The 10,814-nt window shown below is 50.2% G+C and overlaps 1 pseudogene; it reads left to right on the top strand.

Moving 5' to 3' along the window:
* The first annotated feature begins 8,082 nt into the window (after nt 1-8,082).
* On the top strand, nt 8,083-9,019 carry LOC132591180 (olfactory receptor 13H1-like; annotated as a pseudogene).
* Nucleotides 9,020-10,814: the final 1,795 nt, after the last annotated feature.

A 10,814-nucleotide genomic window follows, 5' to 3' on the forward strand; every position in this document is an offset into this window, starting at 1 on the left:
GTGTGTGTGTGTGTGTGTGTGTACACGTGTACACACACCCACACCCCCCCCCCTGCCCTGAACTGAATGGAGCAGTAGCTGTGATGCAGTGGCTGCTGCACATTTGAAATCCTGCCATCGTCCTATATCTGCAGATTTTCAACCATTCTTAAAATGCAACTAGGATTATTTATTTTTAAGAGCCATTTTGAGGAGATCAGACTTAAGAGGGGTTTTAAAAAAAAAAAAAAAAAAGTCTGCTGAGCTGAGGGACACAAGACTGATATCGGCACAGCAATTTGACAGGGGTTGTAACACTGTCACGCTTACAGGATTCTTCCCCAACCTGGTGCTCTCTAAATGTTGCAGGACTCCAGTGAATAATATTTAATATATAGATTCTCTCTGAAATTTGTGTGTTTGTGGTGTGTGTGTGTGTGTTTGTGATATGTGTGGGGGGGGGAGGGAGAGAGAGTTATGAACTATTCAGAGAGGGTTGTACGTCCATGACTATCTCTATCTCATAGAAATCACCAGCTCTTAAAGGTGCTTTACTATGGCTCTATCGACTTGTGCAGCTCCTGTACCAAGCTAAGCTCACTGTATCTCTAAGTACCATTGCGAAAAGCAAAACAAGGAAGAAAAGGGTTTGTTATCTGCTAAACTCACACTAGAGTCAACGAGGGTCTATCATTCAGAACACTACTGTTCAGACCCCCACCACTGACCACAGTCAAGAACCAGATTTCTTAAAATCAAAAGCTGACAGAACTACCACACTTACTGGCACATTCTACCACTTGGCGTTGTCTTCGTGTTGAACTCCAATTGCCTTCATCCCTGAAGTGTAAGTGGTGGTTGAAGTCCAATATGTGGAAAGCTCTGGTCTGAGAAAGACAAGTTTATAAGCTCATAATATAATATAGATTAGGGTTGCCATATTTCAAACAGAAAAGTTGTTGAGGGGTTCACTAAAAAAAGTTTAGTTCTGCTCAAATTTGTTGAGCTTAAAATGCAATTTTTGAGCTATTTTTATGGGAAATAGGCAAAAATGACACTGTCGACGTGGGCTACCATATGTCCGGATTTTCCAGGACTTTTTTTGGCCGCTTTTTGCCCAGACACTGCTGACGACTAAAGTATTCTAGATATGTCCAGGAAGTTCCAGACATTTGACAACCCTAATAAGGATTGACAATAAAGCATAAAATCTGACCTGGAGCTACGTTTAAAATGATCACAAGGACCAAACTATAGTGATCCTTCCTTTTGAAAGAACAGCAAAATGACCCTCTCAATGTTTTAACCAGTAAGAAGGTCAGCCATTTGTTATCTAGTTTGGCGTGTTTGTCTGTCTGTCTGTCTGTTTGCTTGTTTGTTTCTTTTTGGACAGATAAATCTTTAAAGTGATTAGAAATAAAACTGTAAATATTAGTGATATATAAAACACAGAATAAAATCTCTTCCAGTCCATATGCCATGAGTGAGTGATTACCCATATGGCTGTACAGACATCTGCCCCAGCCAGCTTGGCCAAAGGTCAGGGATGATGCGAGTTGTAATCCAGAAACACCTGGAGGGCACCAGGTCCTCAGGTCTCACCTTAAGAAAACCTTAATATCCCCCCAAAAAAAGGTTAAATCTGATATTGTTATTGGCTTTCATTACAACATGAATTAAATGAGGCTTTGGGTGAGGTGGAGTGAGTTTGCTTGCAAATTATTTCACCCTTTATGGCTTGACTGGTGGCGAATGTATGGTTGTAGCCCCCCAATGTATGTTGTGACCTGGGGATCTATGCTTGTTTGGCATTAATGGATGCAGACACAATATCCAATACTCAGTAGAATGGAGGGAAAGTGTTATCTTCCTCAAAGATTTAGTAGGGAACACACATACTTTTTTCACCACTGTTCCTGCATAGTGCAAACCAGTAAAATGCACCCTCCAAAGGCAAATGAAGAAAGTAATAGGCTTTAGGAAAAAGTGTCCTCCATGCTTTCCTAATTACACAGAACCAATTGAATTTCTTAATCTCCTATCAAATGTTAGTCAGTTTGCAGTACAACCTGATGCATGTTAATGTGTCACCTAAATTAGATTAATCAACAAAAGCCTTACGTTTTGCCTTTCATTAATGGCCGGGACTTAGTCATGATGTCTACACATGAACTTTTAATTTGTTTTCCATTTATAACATTTCACAACAGACTGAGGAAATAACTAGAAGGGCTGGGATGTCCTACATGAGGTCGAATGATATTTGATATCACTTTTTATAGGTAATGTGAGGGACAGGGGATATCGCGAAGTCCCTCCCCTCCTGAGTTCAAGCCCGTCCCCGAGCAAAGGGGAAAGCAGGGAGAGTTCCGATTCCAGTGGGGAAGCAGGAAGTCGTGTCCGAGGCTCAGGCAAGGTAGAGGAGCCAGGGTCCCAGGTGGGACAGGAAGGGGCAAGCAAGGGGGGAAGACCCATCCCCCCAACTCCAGAATTACGCAGGAAAAGGAGGGGCAAGAGGATGGGTCTGCCAAAGCTTTTGTGTTGGAGAAAGACGCGCCAAAAGCCATTAGGAGGTTCTGAAACCGACTGACCACATCACTCCGTGTAAATAGCAATGACTTGAGCACTGTAAATACGCAGCACCAATAAAAGAATAAAATGCAGAGCTGCGTGGCGTCGTTACTCTGAAGTAGTCCACTCCGGCCACCGTGACAGCAACCTCCTAATCTTTTTTTGGGCTACTTTGGAGTTGCCGGGATGAGCGTGTCAGAGGCGGAGAAGTGGCGGCAGATCGCGGAGCAAGCCCAGCTAGAACTGCAGCAGCTGTCGCTGCAGGCGCAGGGAGAATTGAAGGCAGCTAAAGAGGAGACTAAGAAGGTCCAGGACGACCGGCTACAACTTGCGGAACAGGTGAGAGAGCTTCAGGAAAAAGAGCAGCAATTAAGGGCGGTGGCGGTAGACCTCCAAAACAAGCTGGATGCAGAGAAAAACAAGGCGGGAGGGGCACCCCAAGTCCAAGTGCTGCCAGGAAGGAGAGCTGGGACCCTAGTTAGCAAGTTCAATGGAGACCCGAAGGAATTTCAAGGCTTTGAGACTGAGATTGTGTATGCTCTTGAGCTGCACCACGATGAGTTCCCTGATGATGAGCACAGAGTAGCGTTTATTGTGGAGCACCTTACCGGGGCAGCCAGGGAGTGGCTAAGACCGTTAATTGCAACAAGGAATCCTTGCATGAAGAATGTCAAACTATTTCTAGAAGGTTTGAAAACGATGTATTCGTCCGATAGTCATATGGACCAGACTAAGGAGGAACTTCATAATTTACGCCAAGGAAATATGACAGTTCGCGCGTATTGGGCGAAATTCACCATGCTGGTGCACAGATTGGGGTGGGAACTGGGGTCCCCCCCAATGCAAGCGGCGTTCTACTTGGGGTTGCATGAGGAGGTGAAGGATGAGCTCTCGAGAGGTCCAAAGCCCAGTGATATGGATCAGCTGAGCAAAGCGGCTCTGGCGGTGGGGGTGAGACAGGAATCCCGGTGGAGCGACAAACAAGCAACGCGCGCAAAGCGGGCTTGGTTCCCACGGTCGCAGGAGAAACCACTCCCCCAACAACCCTTTCAAGCCACGCCTGGGGCCAGCCAGGACCAGGAACCCATGCAGATTGATAGCGCGCGCGCGCGGGCTTTTCAAACCCCAGCGGCGCCAAGACGCAAGGAGGGAAAGGGCGGGAATTGCTTTCTCTGCAACTCCCCCCAGCATCTCGTCAGAGACTGCCCACATCGCAGGGAGTGGCAAGGCAGGGCGGGAACGGTGGTGCCCTCCCCCACTGACGCAGCACCACAGCAGGGAAACGGGAAAGCCTGGCTGCAGGAGACAAGGGGCAGCAGCCAGGCACAGTCAGCAGACAACAGCCCCAGCCCACCCACCCGCACAGAGAGGAGCAGAGCCAGCCCACCCCTCCCAGAGCAGGAGTGGTTCTAGAAGTCACGCTAACGCTCCCAAATGGCTATCCCCTGACGGTCCTTGCCTTAATTGACAGTGGTGCCTCAGCGAACTTCTTCTCGAGAAACTTTGCAGAAGAGCACCAGATCCAGCTTCTGCAGCTGGATTTCCCCCTTCATGTGGCAACCATTGACGGCAGAGAGCTGCTGGGGGGGGCCATCACTCATCAAACCCCCCCCATGAGAATGACGGTGGGAAGGCACTCAGAGACACTGGCATTCAACGTCACCACCATCTCAGACCCCCCCATCGTCTTGGGCATGAGCTGGCTGGCGCGCCACGACCCCTCCATCAGTTGGCACCAGAGATGCATCACTTTTGGATCGGACTTTTGCCTGGAACATTGCATGCAGCACCAACCAGGGGAGGGGCCTCCGATAGCCACGGTGGCCACCATGCACGTCAAAGGGGGTGAGGCGATACCCAAGCCGTACTGGGACCTGCAGGAGGTCTTCAGCGAAGCGGAGTCCGACCACCTACCCCCACACAGGCCTTTTGACTGCCAGATCAACCTGGTGCCAGGGGCAACTATACCCCCAGCCAAGCTGTACGCCATGTCAGACCAGGAACTGGAGGATCTGCGCGCTTTCATCGACAAGAACCTCAAGCGGGGGTTCATCAGAGAAAGCAAGGCAGCAGGGGGCAGCCCGGTCTTCTGGGTGGACAAGAAAGACACGCAACAGCGCCGCCTGGTGGTGGATTTTAGACGGCTGAATTCGGTGACAGAGCCAGTGGCTTTCCCCATGCCCAGAGTGGATGATCTCCTGACAGCAGCACGCAGGGGCAAGATTTTCACCAAGCTAGACCTGAGGGGGGCGTACAACTTGATCAGGATCCGGGAAGGCGATGAATGGAAGACCACGATGTTCACGCCTCTGGGCTCTTTTGAATATCTGGTGATGCCCTTCGGGTTGCAAGGGGGCTCAGCCTGCTTCCAGGCCTTCATGCACCACGTCCTGGGGTCCCTCCTCTTCAAGAACTGCCTGGTCTTTCTGGATGACATCCTTATCTATTCCAATGACCCAGTGCAGCATGTGAAAGATGTCAGGGAAGTGTTGCAGCGCCTGAAGGAGAACCACCTGTATGTGAAGCTGGAGAAGTGCAAGTTTCACACCAAGGAGGTGGACTTCCTGGGCTACAAGCTGTCAGACAAGGGGCTGGCGATGGACAAGGACAAGGTGCAGGCCATCCTGGACTGGCACAGCCCCAGGACGCGCAAAGATGCCCAACGCCTACTAGGCTTCGCCAACTTCTACAGGAAGTTCATCAAGAACTTCTCTCGCGTTACGGCTCCCATCACTGACTGCCTGAGAGGCAAGCAGAAGTTCAGGTGGACACCAGAGGCGCAAGCAGCGTTCGAAAGCCTCAAGAGGGTGTTCGCCTCGGACCAGAACCTGTTCCACGTGGTCCAGGACGCGCCCCTACGCATTGAGACAGATGCTTCTGAGAAAGCTGTGGGCGCCATTTTGTTGCAACTGGACGCCAACAGGGAGTGGAGACCCTGTGCCTTCTTCTCCAGGAAGTTGACACAGCCCGAGCGCAACTACACCGTGTTTGACAAAGAACTTCTTGCGATCCACGCTGCGTTCAAACATTGGAGACACTTCCTGGTGGGCGCCAAGCACCCCATCCAGGTGTGCACAGACCACAAGAACCTGGAGTTCTGGAGAACTGCCAGGGTGCTCAACCAGCGGCAGATACGGTGGGCAGAGTTCTTCTCGAACTTCAACTTCTCCATACACTACATCCCGGGAGAGCAGAACGTCAGGGCGGATGCCCTCTCCCGCAAGCCAGAGTACATGGAGGAGGAGGAGCCACCAGCCCCAAGGCACATTTTCCCCCCGTCGGCATGGTCCTGCGGAGCAGCAGTGGTGAGCGAGGCAGAACTCACAGCACTGACGGCAGCGGATGACTTTGCCAACCGCATCTTCAGAGAACTGAGAGGGGGGAGGGAGCAGGCAAAAGACTTTGCAGAACGCAGAGGGCTGCTTTTCTACAAGGGGGCACTGTACCTGCCCACCACCCAGCTCAGACGTACGGTCCTCAAACAGATGCACGACAACCCAACGGCGGGGCATTTTGGAAGGGACAAGACCACTCACCTAGTCATGAGACACTTCTGGTGGCCAGGGGTGAGGGAAGATGTTCGAGACTATGTACGGGGCTGTGACACCTGCCAGCGGGCAAAGGTGGTCAGAGCAGCGCCACCAGGGTTGCTGGAGCCCTTAGCCACGCCACACAGGCCGTGGGAAGTGCTGTCCATGGACTTCATCACAGATCTGCCTTCTTCCCGGGGTAAGACCGCAGTGTTGGTGGTGGTGGACCTCATGTCCAAAATGTGCCACTTTATACCGTGTGCCAGGGCAGTCTCTGCAGAAGAGACAGCCAAACTGTTTGTTGATCACGTTTTCAGACTGCATGGATTACCTTTAAGGGTTATTTCGGATCGTGGCCGCCAATTTGTTTCCAGGTTCTGGCGGCGGCTCATGAACCTCCTGCAGGTGGAGGTCAGCTTGTCGACGGCTAGACACCCGCAGACCAACGGACAAGCGGAGAGGGTCAACGCCATTCTGCAGCAGTACCTGAGATGTTACGTCAGCCAGAGGCAAACGGACTGGGTGGATCGCCTGCCACTAGCAGAATTTGCCTACAACAATGCAGTGCACGTCTCCACAGGGGTGTCGCCCTTTAAGGCCAATTACGGGCGCGACCTCAGATCTTTCCCAGAGAGGGAGGGGGAGGAGGAGGAGGAGGGCCCACAGGCGGAGGATTGGGCAGAGGAACTGGAGACGGTGCACCAGCAGCTCAGAGAACACTTGGAGAGGGCCAAGGAAGCGTACAAAAAGGGGGCAGATCGCCACAGGCGACTAGGGGAGGTCATCAGGGTGGGGGACAAGGTGTGGTTGTCCTCGGAGGGCCTTCCCACCAGAGGGAGGTGCAAAAAGCTGGCACCCAAAAGGCTGGGCCCCTTCACGGTCACGCAACAGGTAAACCCGGTGGCATACAGGCTGGCACTGCCAGAGGACATGAGGGTGCATCCAGTGTTTCATAGATCGCTGCTGTCGCCGTACAGGGAAAGCAGCAGGCTCCGAGACAGCGAACAAACCCCCGAGGGAGGGGGGGAGAGGGAAGGCAGGGAGCAACTCAATGAGGCCACGGCCATCCTGGATTCAAGGTGGGGGGTGGGGGGACTGGAGTACCTCATGGCATGGGAGGATGCTCCACCGTCCCAGAATGAATGGGTCCCAGCCACTCAGATACAGGAGGAATTCTTGGTGGAAGAATTTCACGCCCTCTTTCCCCACAGACCCAAGCCCTGGCACATGGAAAGGGAGGGGGAGGAGGAGGAGGCACGGGAGAGCAGCTCACCATGGCGCTGGGAAGCGGAGTTTGAGGAACCAGAGGATGAGGTATGGGTGTCACCGAGATCCACCCAGTCAGAGGAAGGAGCAGATTGGCAGAACGTTTTTACCCCCACCAGCTCTGACGCCACGGACTTTTTGGGATTCCCGTCCGCCCAGGCGGAAGGGGGGGGCTCGCAGGACTGGGGGGAGGTATTCACACCAACAGGCTCGGAGAGCACTGAGTTCTTAGGCTTCCAGTCGTCACCGACACATGAGGGGGGCCTGGGGAGGGGTGAAGGAGAGCTTGGGAGGGGGGTGGATGTGAGGGACAGGGGATATCGCGAAGTCCCTCCCCTCCTGAGTTCAAGCCCGTCCCCGAGCAAAGGGGAAAGCAGGGAGAGTTCCGATTCCAGTGGGGAAGCAGGAAGTCGTGTCCGAGGCTCAGGCAAGGTAGAGGAGCCAGGGTCCCAGGTGGGACAGGAAGGGGCAAGCAAGGGGGGAAGACCCATCCCCCCAACTCCAGAATTACGCAGGAAAAGGAGGGGCAAGAGGATGGGTCTGCCAAAGCTTTTGTGTTGGAGAAAGACGCGCCAAAAGCCATTAGGAGGTTCTGAAACCGACTGACCACATCACTCCGTGTAAATAGCAATGACTTGAGCACTGTAAATACGCAGCACCAATAAAAGAATAAAATGCAGAGCTGCGTGGCGTCGTTACTCTGAAGTAGTCCACTCCGGCCACCGTGACAGGTAACATGGAAGAATGGGGCAACACAACTGAAGTGACTGAGTTCGTTCTAATAGGCCTCTCCAGAAACCCCAAAGTGTGTGCTGTTTTGTTTATTCTCTTCTTGCTGATGTACCTGGTTGCTGTTGCTGGGAATGGACTTATTGTGGTGCTCATTGTGATGGATTCGCACCTCCACACACCCATGTATTTCTTCCTCAGCAACCTCTCCCTCATTGATGTCTGCTATGTCACCACCTCCGTCCCACAGATGCTGGCCCACTGCTTCACAGGCAGGCCCAAAATCCCCAAGGGAAGATGCTTTGCACAAATGAGCATTGCTCTGTTTTTAGCAGTGGCCGAGTGTCTTTTGCTAGCAATGATGGCGTATGACCGTTTTGTGGCAATATGCTACCCTCTACGTTATAGCTTAATCATGAGCCAAAAGGTGTGTATCTCTCTGGCAGTCAGCCTGTGGTCTAGCTCTTTCCTCCTGACCATTGTTCCCTTTTTGAGTATGCAGGCACGCTTGTGTGGGCCCAATGTGGTGAATCATTTCAAATGTGAGCTCCAGGCAGTGTTGAAATTGGCCTGCTCTAATACCCAAGCCAGTGGAGTCAGCATGATGATAACCAGTGACCTCGCTCTGCTGTTCCCCTTCTCCTTTGTTTTGGTGACCTATGGTCGTATTGGTGTCGCTGTTCTGCGTATCCGCTCATCACAAGGGCGTAGTAAGGCCTTGTCAACCTGTGGTTCTCATCTGGCTGTGGTGGGAAGTTTTCTATGGCACAATGTTGGCCATGTACCTCAGGCCTCAAGCCAAGACATTCACCGACAAGGAAAAGGTAGTGGCTGTGTTTTATGGGGTCGTCACTCCCATGCCCAATCCCATGATCTACAGCTTGAGGAACAGGGATGTGAAAGGAGCCCTTTGGAGAGCAACTGGAAGGAAAGTGGAGGAATAAGGCACTTCCGAAATTAAATTCTATATTGATAGATATTTTATCAGCAGGAATACCTAAAGTGTTTTGTTATTCTGCAAATGGGTGGAGTTCAAAGTAGTGCTAAGGAGATTATTCCATCAGTGTAAGAATTTCTGCTTTTCTGAAGGAAATGAGTTCCACTCCCCCCCTTGATGTGCTTCTCTGGAGGTTCTCTGGACCCCACAGAGCAGATTGGGGGGGGGGCAGACCAATTTCCACTAGCATGAGTCATGCTGGCTCCCACTAGCACAACTATTTAATTGAATGTAGCCCACTATTTTTATTGCTGCTGGTGGTTATGGTGGCAATATAGCTTCTCAAAGTGAGGAAAGGAAAATATTTAGCTGCACCCCAAGCAGTTTACAATCTAACTATAGGCATGGGCTGGGGAACCTGTGGTTCTCCAGGTGTTTTTGGACTCCAACTATCATCAGTCCCAGCTAGCATTGCCAGTGTGATCAGGGAAGATGGGAGCTGTATTCCAGCAACATCAGGAGGCCCACAGGTTCTCCATCTTTGCTTCAGACAGTACTTGAGTAAAAGAGTAAAAGATGGGCAATAGAGGACAGGGAAAGGCAAGGATATTTATGATTTCTTCTCTGCAGATTTCTTGAAATCCTCTTTCCAAAAATTGTATGCTCACAGAAGCAGTTTTATTTTTTTCAATTGCAACTAGTAAGAGATCATTTTTTGTTTTTTTTCTCCTTCCTTCCTTCTCTTGGGGAGCATTGTTTCCTAGTTTGTCTTCAGAAATTCTGCATTAAAACATACTTTTTAGGCCAGCTAACCAAATGCTAAAAATTTGAATCAGCATGTTGTAATATCATTTAAACTTGAGTGGTACATGATGTGCATAAAATGGTTTTTTAGTATGATTAAATCATATTAGTCATCTTTCACAGTAAGCAAAGTCCAACTCTTCTGTTTACCATGTGAAATATCTACCACACAACCCTCAGAAGTACATTTTGAGTACCATTTTCAGCCATCAAATAAATCCTTCACATACTCAGAGTACAAACAATTTGCAAATAGTCTATGTATTAAATAAATTTATTAAATATAAATATCTTCCTCTCCAAGTCTTATAATTATTTCCCCCTTATTTTACCTTTAGTTGTGAACTAGCAAAGCAATTCCTTACTTCAGTTTCTGTTATTCAACCAATTAAACTGTTTTTAATATTCGGTTGGAAACCGCCCAGAGTGGCTGGGGAAACCCAGCCAGATGGGCGGGGTATAAATAATAAATTACAATTACAATTATTATTATTATTATTATTATTATTATTATTATTATTATTATTATTATTATTATTGCTGTGGGGCTAAAAGAGTACCAGTTGATTATATAGAACAGGTATGCCCAACTTCAAGTAGGCTGTGACCCAGTATCAAAAACTGGCAGTGATCTACCACACTCTTCCATTGTCATTCTTCAACTTAAACATATTCTATTTGGCTGAGCTTATATTTGGCTTCCCCAAGGCCTTAGCGGAGGACCATGTCCAGCCCTGCAAAACACCATTTTGCTTCCCACTGCAGGAAGATGAGCCTCCTTAATTTCCTGGGGTTGGGAAGCTGCCTTATACCAAGACTGGCTGTCCTGACACAGGTTGGCAGCTTCTCTCCAGGAACTTCAGGCAGGAGAATCTTCCCAGCCCTGCCGGGGCTTCTCACAACCCCCCCACCAACCCCCTCCCAGGGCCCTTGGTGCACACGGGAAGCCAACATGCCCCCCCCCCTGTCCAATTTCTCCTTTACCAGACAATGAGTTC

This window comes from Zootoca vivipara, chromosome 15, assembly GCF_963506605.1.
Source record: "Zootoca vivipara chromosome 15, rZooViv1.1, whole genome shotgun sequence".
In the NCBI taxonomy this organism is placed as follows: domain Eukaryota; kingdom Metazoa; phylum Chordata; class Lepidosauria; order Squamata; family Lacertidae; genus Zootoca; species Zootoca vivipara.